General features: G+C 27.9%; 3 long non-coding RNA genes across 15 annotated transcripts; all 3 read right to left on the reverse strand.

The window, feature by feature from the left end:
• Positions 1 to 345: 345 nt before the first annotated feature.
• Positions 346 to 2048, reverse strand: LOC119689083. Of its 4 annotated transcripts, none has more exons than XR_005253362.1 (7): positions 1847 to 2048; positions 1620 to 1717; positions 1242 to 1541; positions 920 to 1163; positions 693 to 859; positions 533 to 624; positions 346 to 471 (listed from the first exon to the last, which is right to left on the reverse strand). It is a non-coding gene; the product is annotated as an uncharacterized LOC119689083 (long non-coding RNA). The 4 variants fall into 4 exon arrangements; XR_005253363.1 differs by having other exon boundaries at positions 1242 to 1555; XR_005253365.1 differs by having other exon boundaries at positions 348 to 471; positions 1242 to 1344.
• Positions 2049 to 2848: 800 nt separating this feature from the next.
• On the reverse strand, positions 2849 to 5311 carry LOC119689078. Of its 10 annotated transcripts, none has more exons than XR_005253342.1 (9): positions 5107 to 5311; positions 4880 to 4977; positions 4502 to 4801; positions 4124 to 4423; positions 3746 to 4059; positions 3424 to 3681; positions 3197 to 3363; positions 3037 to 3128; positions 2849 to 2975 (listed from the first exon to the last, which is right to left on the reverse strand). It is a non-coding gene; the product is annotated as an uncharacterized LOC119689078 (long non-coding RNA). The 10 variants fall into 10 exon arrangements; XR_005253343.1 differs by having other exon boundaries at positions 4124 to 4437; XR_005253344.1 differs by having other exon boundaries at positions 4502 to 4815.
• A 909-nt stretch (positions 5312 to 6220) lies between these two features.
• Positions 6221 to 6581, reverse strand: LOC119689088. Its single transcript, XR_005253373.1, has 3 exons — positions 6457 to 6581; positions 6297 to 6388; positions 6221 to 6235 (listed from the first exon to the last, which is right to left on the reverse strand). It is a non-coding gene; the product is annotated as an uncharacterized LOC119689088 (long non-coding RNA).
• Between the last annotated feature and the right edge of the window lie 5888 nt (positions 6582 to 12469).

The following is a 12469-nucleotide window of genomic DNA, read 5'->3' on the forward strand; positions in this document are numbered from 1 at the left end:
TTGTGGTTAGAGTTAATCGTAACTGAATTAATACTAGTATACTCATTATTTCATCACTGGTGAGTTTGAAATTGCATCTCCTACATTATTCTTCATCGGATGGATTGAATTTTAAGGCCAATAAATTTTTTTTCTAATCAAATATTTATAAAAACAGTAGACAACTATAATATAGTAAATATCATGGTATCAGAAAAGCATACAATTTTTGGTGTCGCAGAATCCAAAACAAGTGTCTTCTCAAATTAGCAATATCAGGACCTAAAAATGCAAATCTATACGGGATAACCACCATATTATAAAAATCAAAGTAAAACAATTGACAAATATACGTATATCTATTTTAAATTTATTTTTCAGAAAGTTTTTATCATGATCAAATGAAACTAATATTAATTAGTTAATTAACACAAATTAAGTAATGATCCCATAAAAGATCGCTTAAATAAATCCTGTAAAATCATCAGGTATCTGAAATTCATAAGTTATAATATAATTTTTCATCAAATCAGATATATTAATATTTTCTTACACATATCTTAAGTGATATGCTTAATTGATTTCAACAGATTTACTTTGATCCACTTGAGAGTTTTAATTAAAGTAATTCTTTTGGGGTTATTTCTAGGGAATACAAAAGAAATCATATGCATAATATGAAGATTTCGATATACCATATATGTACTACTCACTTTCATTATAGATTTGTACTATAAATTTTCACACATGTATATATACATGTATATAGGTATATGCTTTCATTGTAATTGCTTTTAAATATTGTATGTGCTTCCTTCCACCAGTCAATCATTCATTATATCCGTTGATAACCAAAAGAGAAACTCTCTTCAAAAAAAGTCTACGATTTCATTGAATTAAAGATATATAATAAATAATAATTAATTGAATTTTCACCTACCTGGTCTTTTATTAAATAATTAATATTATACATTAATATAGTACTGTTAACCAAAGCAACTTGCATAAGATAAGGATATATAGTAAGATTTTTATAAATGAAATGTGTATTATAAAAATTTACGAAGTCGAAGGAATCATTATCTATAGTAGTGTATAATGAAACAACACGTATCCTTAACTTCACTCCATTTTAATATGTGGAAATTTTTATCCAGTGTAAAGAAATTTTATAGAGAAAGAATCTTAAATCGAAATGCTATTATAATTTAATGAAATCTTTGGAATTAATTTGTGTAAGATAATCTAATAATCTCACTCACCTCTTTCTTAACTTAGTTTATATGAAAGTTTATATATGGTTTAAAATTGAGACATAGTTTTCCTAACATATTTTTTTGCCACGGATGGATTGGATGGTGCCTCCTTGAAAAAAGTTTAAAAAGAAGTGGATATAAGATTTTGATAAGGTTAAAAGCATAATAGTTCTAATAGTTTTCGTTTTAGTTAATCTTTCTAATATTATAATAAATGATGAAACAACACGTATCCTTAACTTCACTCCATTTTAATAATATGTGGAAATTTTTATCCAGTGTAAAGAAATTTTATAGAGAAAGAATCTTAAATCGAAATGCTATTATAATTTAATGAAATCTTTGGAATTAATTTGTGTAAGATAATCTAATAATCTCACTCACCTCTTTCTTAACTTAGTTTATATGAAAGTTTATATATGGTTTAAAATTGAGGTATAGTTTTCCTATTCTTTTGGCACGGATGGATAGAATGGTGCCTCCTTGAAAAAAGTTTAAAAAGAAGTGGATATAGATTTTGATAATAAAAAATCTGATATATATATTTAAACCGTTGTACTCGTATTGAGTACGCAACTAACCACGCAACTCTGAAATAATTTCCTACTCACCTTATTTTTAAAATTTGTGATGATGTGAGATGTGTTCAAATCAACAGAAATATAATATATATAACAAACTTAATTGTTATAATTATTTGGATGCTACATTTTAATGTCCAAGTGTCCTAGTGTCCAATACGACCAAGATTGATACAACAAGAAATTTTGAAGTTAACGCTAGAATTTTTAGAAAAAACAAAAATTTTTATTTTTTAATTTTACTAGTCAGTTTCTTTAAATTTATGTCTACTTTGATTACTATATAATTATTCTTTTCGATCTAAATGATTTATTATTTATCCTTAAATAAACCTTCTTCTTGTTGTGATTAACATATTTTAAAACCTCAATCTGATTTTAGTTTTTCTTCAGATATCTAGAGAGTTCTTGACTTCATATTGTTCTACATTCCACATCAATGTCGTCAGTAGTTAATGTGCCCTTTTCACGCAATATATGTAAAGATTATAAAGCTTTATTTTAAACTTCATACTCGTAATCACTTAATCGTGTAGTATTGCTATTACATTAAAATCAATGTAAATTTTTTACTAGTTTGACAGTCTATAATACTAGGTTCTTCGTAACCTACTTTATACGTGTTCGATTTTAGAGTTCTGGAACTGGTAAATTGACTAGTTTGTTAATAGACAATAATATTGCTTTGTTGTGGTTAGAGTTAATCGTAACTGAATTAATACTAGTATACTCATTATTTCATCACTGGTGAGTTTGAAATTGCATCTCCTACATTATTCTTCATCGGATGGATTGAATTTTAAAGCCAAGAAATTTTTTTTCTAATCAAATATTTATAAAAACAGTAGACAACTATAATATAGTAAATATCATGGTATCAGAAAAGCATACAATTTTTGGTGTCGCAGAATCCAAAACAAGTGTCTTCTCAAATTAGCAATATCAGGACCTAAAAATGCAAATCTATACGGGATAACCACCATATTATAAAAATCAAAGTAAAACAATTGACAAATATACGTATATCTATTTTAAATTTATTTTTCAGAAAGTTTTTATCATGATCAAATGAAACTAATATTAATTAGTTAATTAACACAAATTAAGTAATGATCCCATAAAAGATCGCTTAAATAAATCCTGTAAAATCATCAGGTATCTGAAATTCATAAGTTATAATATAATTTTTCATCAAATCAGATATATTAATATTTTCTTACACATATCTTAAGTGATATGCTTAATTGATTTCAACAGATTTACTTTGATCCACTTGAGAGTTTTAATTAAAGTAATTCTTTTGGGGTTATTTCTAGGGAATACAAAAGAAATCATATGCATAATATGAAGATTTCGATATACCATATATGTACTACTCACTTTCATTATAGATTTGTACTATAAATTTTCACACATGTATATATACATGTATATAGGTATATGCTTTCATTGTAATTGCTTTTAAATATTGTATGTGCTTCCTTCCACCAGTCAATCATTCATTATATCCGTTGATAACCAAAAGAGAAACTCTCTTCAAAAAAAGTCTACGATTTCATTGAATTAAAGATATATAATAAATAATAATTAATTGAATTTTCACCTACCTGGTCTTTTATTAAATAATTAATATTATACATTAATATAGTACTGTTAACCAAAGCAACTTGCATAAGATAAGGATATATAGTAAGATTTTTATAAATGAAATGTGTATTATAAAAATTTACGAAGTCGAAGGAATCATTATCTATAGTAGTGTATAATGAAACAACACGTATCCTTAACTTCACTCCATTTTAATATGTGGAAATTTTTATCCAGTGTAAAGAAATTTTATAGAGAAAGAATCTTAAATCGAAATGCTATTATAATTTAATGAAATCTTTGGAATTAATTTGTGTAAGATAATCTAATAATCTCACTCACCTCTTTCTTAACTTAGTTTATATGAAAGTTTATATATGGTTTAAAATTGAGACATAGTTTTCCTAACATATTTTTTTGCCACGGATGGATTGGATGGTGCCTCCTTGAAAAAAGTTTAAAAAGAAGTGGATATAAGATTTTGATAAGGTTAAAAGCATAATAGTTCTAATAGTTTTCGTTTTAGTTAGTCTTTCTAATATTATAATAAATGATGAAACAACACGTATCCTTAACTTTACTCCATTTTAATAATATGTGGAAATTTTTATCCAGTGTAAAGAAATTTTATAGAGAAAGAATCTTAAATCGAAATGCTATTATAATTTAATGAAATCTTTGGAATTAATTTGTGTAAGATAATCTAATAATCTCACTCACCTCTTTCTTAACTTAGTTTATATGAAAGTTTATATATGGTTTAAAATTGAGACATAGTTTTCCTAACATATTTTTTTGCCACGGATGGATTGGATGGTGCCTCCTTGAAAAAAGTTTAAAAAGAAGTGGATATAAGATTGTGATAAGGTTAAAAGCATATTAGTTCTAATAGTTTTCGTTTTAGTTAGTCTTTCTAATATTATAATAAATGATGAAACAACACGTATCCTTAACTTCACTCCATTTTAATAATATGTGGAAATTTTTATCCAGTGTAAAGAAATTTTATAGAGAAAGAATCTTAAATCGAAATGCTATTATAATTTAATGAAATCTTTGGAATTAATTTGTGTAAGATAATCTAATAATCTCACTCACCTCTTTCTTAACTTAGTTTATATGAAAGTTTATATATGGTTTAAAATTGAGACATAGTTTTCCTAACACATTTTTTTGCCACGGATGGATTGGATGGTGCCTCCTTGAAAAAAGTTTAAAAAGAAGTGGATATAAGATTTTGATAAGGTTAAAAGCATAATAGTTCTAATAGTTTTCGTTTTAGTTAATCTTTCTAATATTATAATAAATGATGAAACAACACGTATCCTTAACTTCACTCCATTTTAATAATATGTGGAAATTTTTATCCAGTGTAAAGAAATTTTATAGAGAAAGAATCTTAAATCGAAATGCTATTATAATTTAATGAAATCTTTGGAATTAATTTGTGTAAGATAATCTAATAATCTCACTCACCTCTTTCTTAACTTAGTTTATATGAAAGTTTATGTATGGTTTAAAATTGAGGTATAGTTTTCCTATTCTTTTGGCACGGATGGATAGAATGGTGCCTCCTTGAAAAAAGTTTAAAAAGAAGTGGATATAGATTTTGATAATAAAAAATCTGATATATATATTTAAACCGTTGTACTCGTATTGAGTACGCAACTAACCACGCAACTCTGAAATAATTTCCTACTCACCTTATTTTTAAAATTTGTGATGATGTGAGATGTGTTCAAATCAACAGAAATATAATATATATAACAAACTTAATTGTTATAATTATTTGGATGCTACATTTTAATGTCCAAGTGTCCTAGTGTCCAATACGACCAAGATTGATACAACAAGAAATTTTGAAGTTAACGCTAGAATTTTTAGAAAAAACAAAAATTTTTATTTTTTAATTTTACTAGTCAGTTTCTTTAAATTTATGTCTACTTTGATTACTATATAATTATTCTTTTCGATCTAAATGATTTATTATTTATCCTTAAATAAACCTTCTTCTTGTTGTGATTAACATATTTTAAAACCTCAATCTGATTTTAGTTTTTCTTCAGATATCTAGAGAGTTCTTGACTTCATATTGTTCTACATTCCACATCAATGTCGTCAGTAGTTAATGTGCCCTTTTCACGCAATATATGTAAAGATTATAAAGCTTTATTTTAAACTTCATACTCGTAATCACTTAATCGTGTAGTATTGCTATTACATTAAAATCAATGTAAATTTTTTACTAGTTTGACAGTCTATAATACTAGGTTCTTCGTAACCTACTTTATACGTGTTCGATTTTAGAGTTCTGGAACTGGTAAATTGACTAGTTTGTTAATAGACAATAATATTGCTTTGTTGTGGTTAGAGTTAATCGTAACTGAATTAATACTAGTATACTCATTATTTCATCACTGGTGAGTTTGAAATTGCATCTCCTACATTATTCTTCATCGGATGGATTGAATTTTAAAGCCAAGAAATTTTTTTTCTAATCAAATATTTATAAAAACAGTAGACAACTATAATATAGTAAATATCATGGTATCAGAAAAGCATACAATTTTTGGTGTCGCAGAATCCAAAACAAGTGTCTTCTCAAATTAGCAATATCAGGACCTAAAAATGCAAATCTATACGGGATAACCACCATATTATAAAAATCAAAGTAAAACAATTGACAAATATACGTATATCTATTTTAAATTTATTTTTCAGAAAGTTTTTATCATGATCAAATGAAACTAATATTAATTAGTTAATTAACACAAATTAAGTAATGATCCCATAAAAGATCGATTAAATAAATCCTGTAAAATCATCAGGTATCTGAAATTCATAAGTTATAATATAATTTTTCATCAAATCAGATATATTAATATTTTCTTACACATATCTCAAGTGATATGCTTATTTGATTTCAACAGATTTACTTTGATCCACTTGAGAGTTTTAATTAGGGTAATTCTTTTAGGGTTATTTCTAGGGAATACAAAAGAAATCATATGCATAATATGAAGATTTCGATATACCATATATGTACTACTCACTTTCATTATAGACTTGTACTATAAATTTTCATACATGTATATATACATGTATATTTACATGTATATAGGTATATGCTTTCATTGTAATTGCTTTTAAATATTGTATGTGCTTCCTTCCACCAATCAATCATATATTATACTTGTATCCGTTGATTACAAACAAATTTGTACTTAATTGTTTTCATTCTATGGGAAAAAGGAGTAATAACCGATCTCCATATTTTTATACCATGAGTGCAGTCTTTTATACACACATCTGTGAACTGATTTATACCGTCATACACATTGAACTTAATTAATGAATGAACTTAACTAAAATAGTACTTAAATACTGAATAGATGTTAATATGTGTATAAAGTGATACAGGATTGCTTCAGAGTTTTTTTTTTCTTTGGGAACAAAATGTTAAGGGATTCTTTTAGGGACTTAAGACAAAATTGTAATTTTTTTTTATTATGTGTAGTAAATTATTTTTACATTCATTACATAAAACCTGCAATAAAACCATATGTTTGCATATTTGTAGTTCTATATACATCCGTCTATATACTTAGCTAAGTCCTTAGTCTACTTAGCTAAGCACGACAAGTCTATAACGATTACTTCGAAAATGATAGATGACTGCCTTAACCTTGAGAATACTTAAGGAAAATTTAATGTCGTAGTATTAGGATAAATCAGAGAAAATAAAAAATATGTAAGTTGAGTTTGGATTAATTACCCATAAAATAATAAGAGTAATAATGTGCTAATTATTATGTATCATACGAATGATGATATTCAATCAAAAGTAATCCTTGATGGTAGTGTATTGATTTTAGTTGTAATAAAATTTACAACTGTTGAAATAGAAGACACTCCAGCTAAATGAAGAGAAAAACAGTACATTAAAAGATATAGGAAGATAAAAAGTACATCCTGTTCCAGCTCCATATACAACTCTTCTATTACTAATTATTACTCATGAGAGCAGCAAACATGCCCTAACTGATTTCGAGCTCTATTATGGATTTACAAAAAAACAATCCAAGTACGCCAACGGTTAAGGAAATAATTGTTCATCTCAGTAAAGCTTTCTTGTAAAATAGAAATTATTAGATCAAGGAATATTCTTTTTGAATGTCATGATTTGAAAAAGTTTTAGTATTTAGATGGCTTTGTTATGTTTCTATATAAATTTTGAACCAATAAACCCTAAACTATGACTTTTATTTATTTATTAACACGTATATAAACTACATTTACAGAATTAAAGCTCACGACTATACTTATTAGACAGCTAATTTTTACAGCTCATTCTAGACCTAATAATAATAATAAGTAATGTCAACCCAATGACTTGGACATCATCAATGGTGTCTGCATTTCCTATGAATATTTGAAACATATTTATGTAAGAATATTATTTATATTTTTATTATTTTATTTGAAGTGTATATCTAGTCCGCAAATAAGGAAAATCCAAGCACTGATATCGTTTGTAATAAAGATACTAACAAAGTATTAGTGAAACTTGGAAAGGAAATAAAACAAAAAATAAACTACACGCTTTGCTGCCTCTAATTAGTTGACTTCGTCACCATACCATCGGAGCTACCAACAGCAGCTGCCAAATTGAATTAAAAGGGGCAAATATGTCTGCAACAGGCAACTGGCAACCAGCAACTGGCAACCGGCAACTTCCAACAAATATAAGAGACATCCAGCATCAGACAGAAGGGCAGCAGCAAGTAACAAGCAACAGGCAGCAGCCAAGAGGCACGAGTCAGCAATCTGCCAACTGGAACACATAATTATGTACACTTCTTGACGTTTGGCGTTTGGCGTTTGGCCAAACTCATCTGTTGCTTGATCCGCTCATTCGCTCGTTTGGCATATCAAATTTACACACGGACATGGTGTCTGCATTTGCGTCTGCGTTTGGCAAACCAAAGTTCGTGCTTCATTTACTTGGAACGCATTGGACAGTTTGTCGCACGGTTAGCAATTTTATGTTAACTCTTCTTTTGTTGGCACAAGCTTCACACTAAAGTGTCCAATTCTTCTATTGAACCTTGTCTATTCCATAAAAATATATAGAAGAAAATATATAAGGTAGATAAATAAATTTTAATTTTTTCCCAGAAACAATTGTGATTTTTTCTTAAATAAAAATTTTTTAATTTAATTTTTAATTTTAGAACAAAAATAATTTACAAATTTCGGAAATTTGATCTAATGATATTTTTGTTTATACCATATAAGTAGAAGTATAAGGGTATATCTCTGGTCTAGATACAAGTAGACCAGATTACAACATTATATATTTTTCATGAGAAATATTTCTATAAATTATTTTAGAATTATTATATGCTAATAATAATAAGTTATCAGATATATTTTGTTACAAATTATAATAAATAATTAAAGTTAAATAGTCTAATCTAATCTCGTGATAAAGCACCAAATGAAGTAGATGTTCTTTTCCTTTTGATTTTCTGGTTCGAACTATTATCAAATTTAGGTGGTCAATTCACACTGCATCTTGTATTAAGATTTTTCTCTCTTTATTCTTTCCCCAGTTCTTTACAGATATGTTAAGTGCAGTATTGTCTACACAAATTTATTTGCCTTTGTTTGTTTCAATCGCACACCTTCATTATCTTTTGGATTGGTATATCAGTATCAATTTTTACAAAATCGCTTTAGTGTGTTTCTCTAGGTTCCATTTCTCTTTAGGTTAGCACTATGTCAAAGTATTCATACAATTTTTATCACTTAATAGTTGACTCTTGTTAATTCTGTTATGGATGATTGAGGTCTCCATGATTGAGGTCTCTTTTTAATTCAACTGCTGTACCTACATTATCTTTTGGATTGGTATATCAGTATTAATCTTTACAAAATCGCTTTAGTGTGTTCCTCTAGGTTCCATTTCTCTTTAGTTTAGCACTATGTCAAAGTATTCATACAATTTTTATCACTTAATAGTTGACTCTTGTCAATTCTGTTATGGATGATTGAGGTCTCTTTTTAATTCAACTGCTGTACCTACATTTTCTAAAATTAGAACAAGATTTATTTAGTAAATTCAATCACATCATAAAATTACATTTGTGATTAGTTTATTGATTTCTAATTAAAGTAATTTACCCTGCTCAGTTATTAAATTCTTCCAACTATGGGTTTATTGGTGAAATTGACCAATTTCCAGTTTTGAAGCTGCTTAAGCAAATAACTATAGTAGATATAGTAGATAGATGAGTGCATATTAAATCTAACCTGGAGCACTTTCAATCACTCGAAAATAACTGAAAAAGAAATTTTACAGGACAATAAAAATTTAAGAACAAACTTTTCTCCGCACAAACACGTAAAATATTAGATACTCGTTCGTATATGAAAAAAATGCGATAAAAAATATTTCTCTGCTATTTTGTCGCATGGAAAAAATTGTACTGAAATACCGACCGACGGTTGTTGTTCTGCCTTCAAGGTAAAGAGTTATATCGTCCGGAGTTGGAAGGAATTTCATATTTTATGCTATACATTTTCCCGCTTTCAACGTTCAATGCCTCACAGAATTTTCACATAAAACTTTTGCCCTTGCTCACCATTTTGTTTTTTGTCTGTCTGCTGTTCGATAAGTTGGATAATGCGGAATATTGACCGGAAGAATGCCATTTTTTATAGTTTAACAATATTTGAATATTTTACTCAAGCCGAAGAATAAGTTTCAAAAAGTTATCTTTTGTTCTCTTGCAGTTAAAGTCACCTGCCTGTTGCAATTTTCCAAGTGAAAGGGATTTAAGAATTTAAATCAACGATTCTACTTTGCTTTTATTTAAATTAAATTATCTTCTGCAATTGTTTTAATTTCTGAGAAGAGATTTTTTTCTGATACCCAAAAATTTCTAATTAAATTTTAAAACATTTCAATAAAAATATCTCCCAAACTTTTGAGCAATAATGATTTTGCAAACTAACTTCACTGGAAACAAATGAGGACTCTAAAGCGATTCCTTATGGAAAATGATCAGGAGTCTAAATTTAATTGTAAACAAATAAATATAATTATATTTATAGTGTAAACATCAATCGTATTTCTTTAAAATGTTTAGCAATGCCAAGGTAATTAAACAGTTATTTAAATAATTAATAAATCCCAGTGTTCAGTCCCTTTATGGTAAGTAGTTTCTTTGTGATAATGGCACCATTTGGAACTGTCTTGACAAGGATTTGAATATCAAATCATATCTCTTTAATAAATCTAAGAGTTAGAACTAAATGACTATTTATTAAGCAGAAATTTTCCTAATTGAGCTATAGAGAAATTAGTAATAAGTCCATATTTTAATGATTAATAGTCTTTAGTGCCGATTTCCATATACAATAATCTTCCCTAAAACGCAGTAACCTTATAACGCATTTTCTAAATACACGATTTCAATCCCGCATTCCCGCCTATAACGGGAACACATATAACAGTTCATAATAAGCTTCACGTGTGTATACGGGGTATACGGGAATACCTCTATAACGCGTTTTCCCTGCCATAACGCGGTAGATTGGTTCCGCGTTATAGGGGAACCATTAATAGCAGAAGGGAGAAACACTCCAATAAATTGGTATCAGCTAGTGGTAAATACCATCAGTTGTATAATGATGATGGTAGCCGTCTAGGGAATTTATTTTATTTAAAGTTTTATCACTAAATGGATATATAACAAACTTAGTTTCATAATCCAGTAAGTATTGCTAGTTTCTTCAAAAAAAAAAGTATATAGTATTTTTCCTTGCCGGAAAATAATGAATTAATATGAATCATATATAACTTACCGTGAAATATCAAGATATCAAGCCCTCACTTGTATAGATTTTAAAGTGCTAACAATATTCTGTTTTGAAATTTTATTAGTACGTATACATCATAAATTTTCTTCCGAATTGCACAGAAGACATGACCCCTATAAAGCACCTAAATATATAAAGTTAAGTGACTGAAGTCTATTCAAGCAATCATATCTTTTTTCTGTGAAATTATTTTTTATTGATTCAAATTACAACAATTTGTGCAAATTTTAGAAACTATTCACTCTCGCTCCATGTCGCCACCTACTGCCTTGACTATGACCTCCAAACGGTTAAAAAATAAGTTGCATGCTTCACGAATGTGATCTTCCGATATTTTGACCCATTCCTGAACAATGGCTTTCTTCAGCGCATTCATACTGACATATTTTTTTAGTCCTCACCTTGCTTACCAAAATGGTTCAAATGGAATAGACCAGTGTGGAATATGATTTCTTAACCATTCTTGATTGACACGAGCTTTATGAGACCGAGACGTCCATGCTCTACGATCAAAATATTTGCATGCCCCATGACTCTAAAGCAACTTCCAAAATATTTTCCCGATAGTAAGTCATGGTTAGATAAAAGTGGTTAGAGAGCCATTCAGAGCTTGTGGTAGTTTGTAAACAATATAAACAGCTGTCATTCGTATGAATTTCACTTGGTTTGCAATATCAATTTGACAGATATACCTGTGTGTAGTTGGTAACACTTCAATCGCCCTGTGTATATACATAATGATATCAGAAGATTCAGATGAAATTTTTTTTGATATAACAAAAATCATAAGCCCGAATCATGTTTTAGGAGTAGTAATGAAGAATTTAGACATATGGTAAATAACAATTCCTTCCTCTTAAATTTGGAAAATCAAAAGTATGACATATATTTTAATATTTTGAAGCAAGATTTACATTTATATATTACAAAAAATTTTTTATCCTGGGTATTCAATATTATTTAAAATTTATTTAAGTGTTAGCTCACGCTATCCCTTAGACTTTCAAAATATGTAAGAAAATGGAATATGAATTCAAGCAGACATTTTTAAGTGCTAATAAAAGAGCGCATAATTAAGTTAGCTTTGTTAGTGTCAAGTCATGCTAGGTATAACTTTACGATGGTCTATCCAAAAATGTCAACAAAGTTAGTCTTACACTTAAATAGAAAACTTTTTGT

The sequence above is a fragment of the Teleopsis dalmanni genome, chromosome X, assembly GCF_002237135.1.
Source record: "Teleopsis dalmanni isolate 2A chromosome X, ASM223713v2, whole genome shotgun sequence".
NCBI classification, from domain to species: Eukaryota; Metazoa; Arthropoda; class Insecta; order Diptera; family Diopsidae; genus Teleopsis; species Teleopsis dalmanni.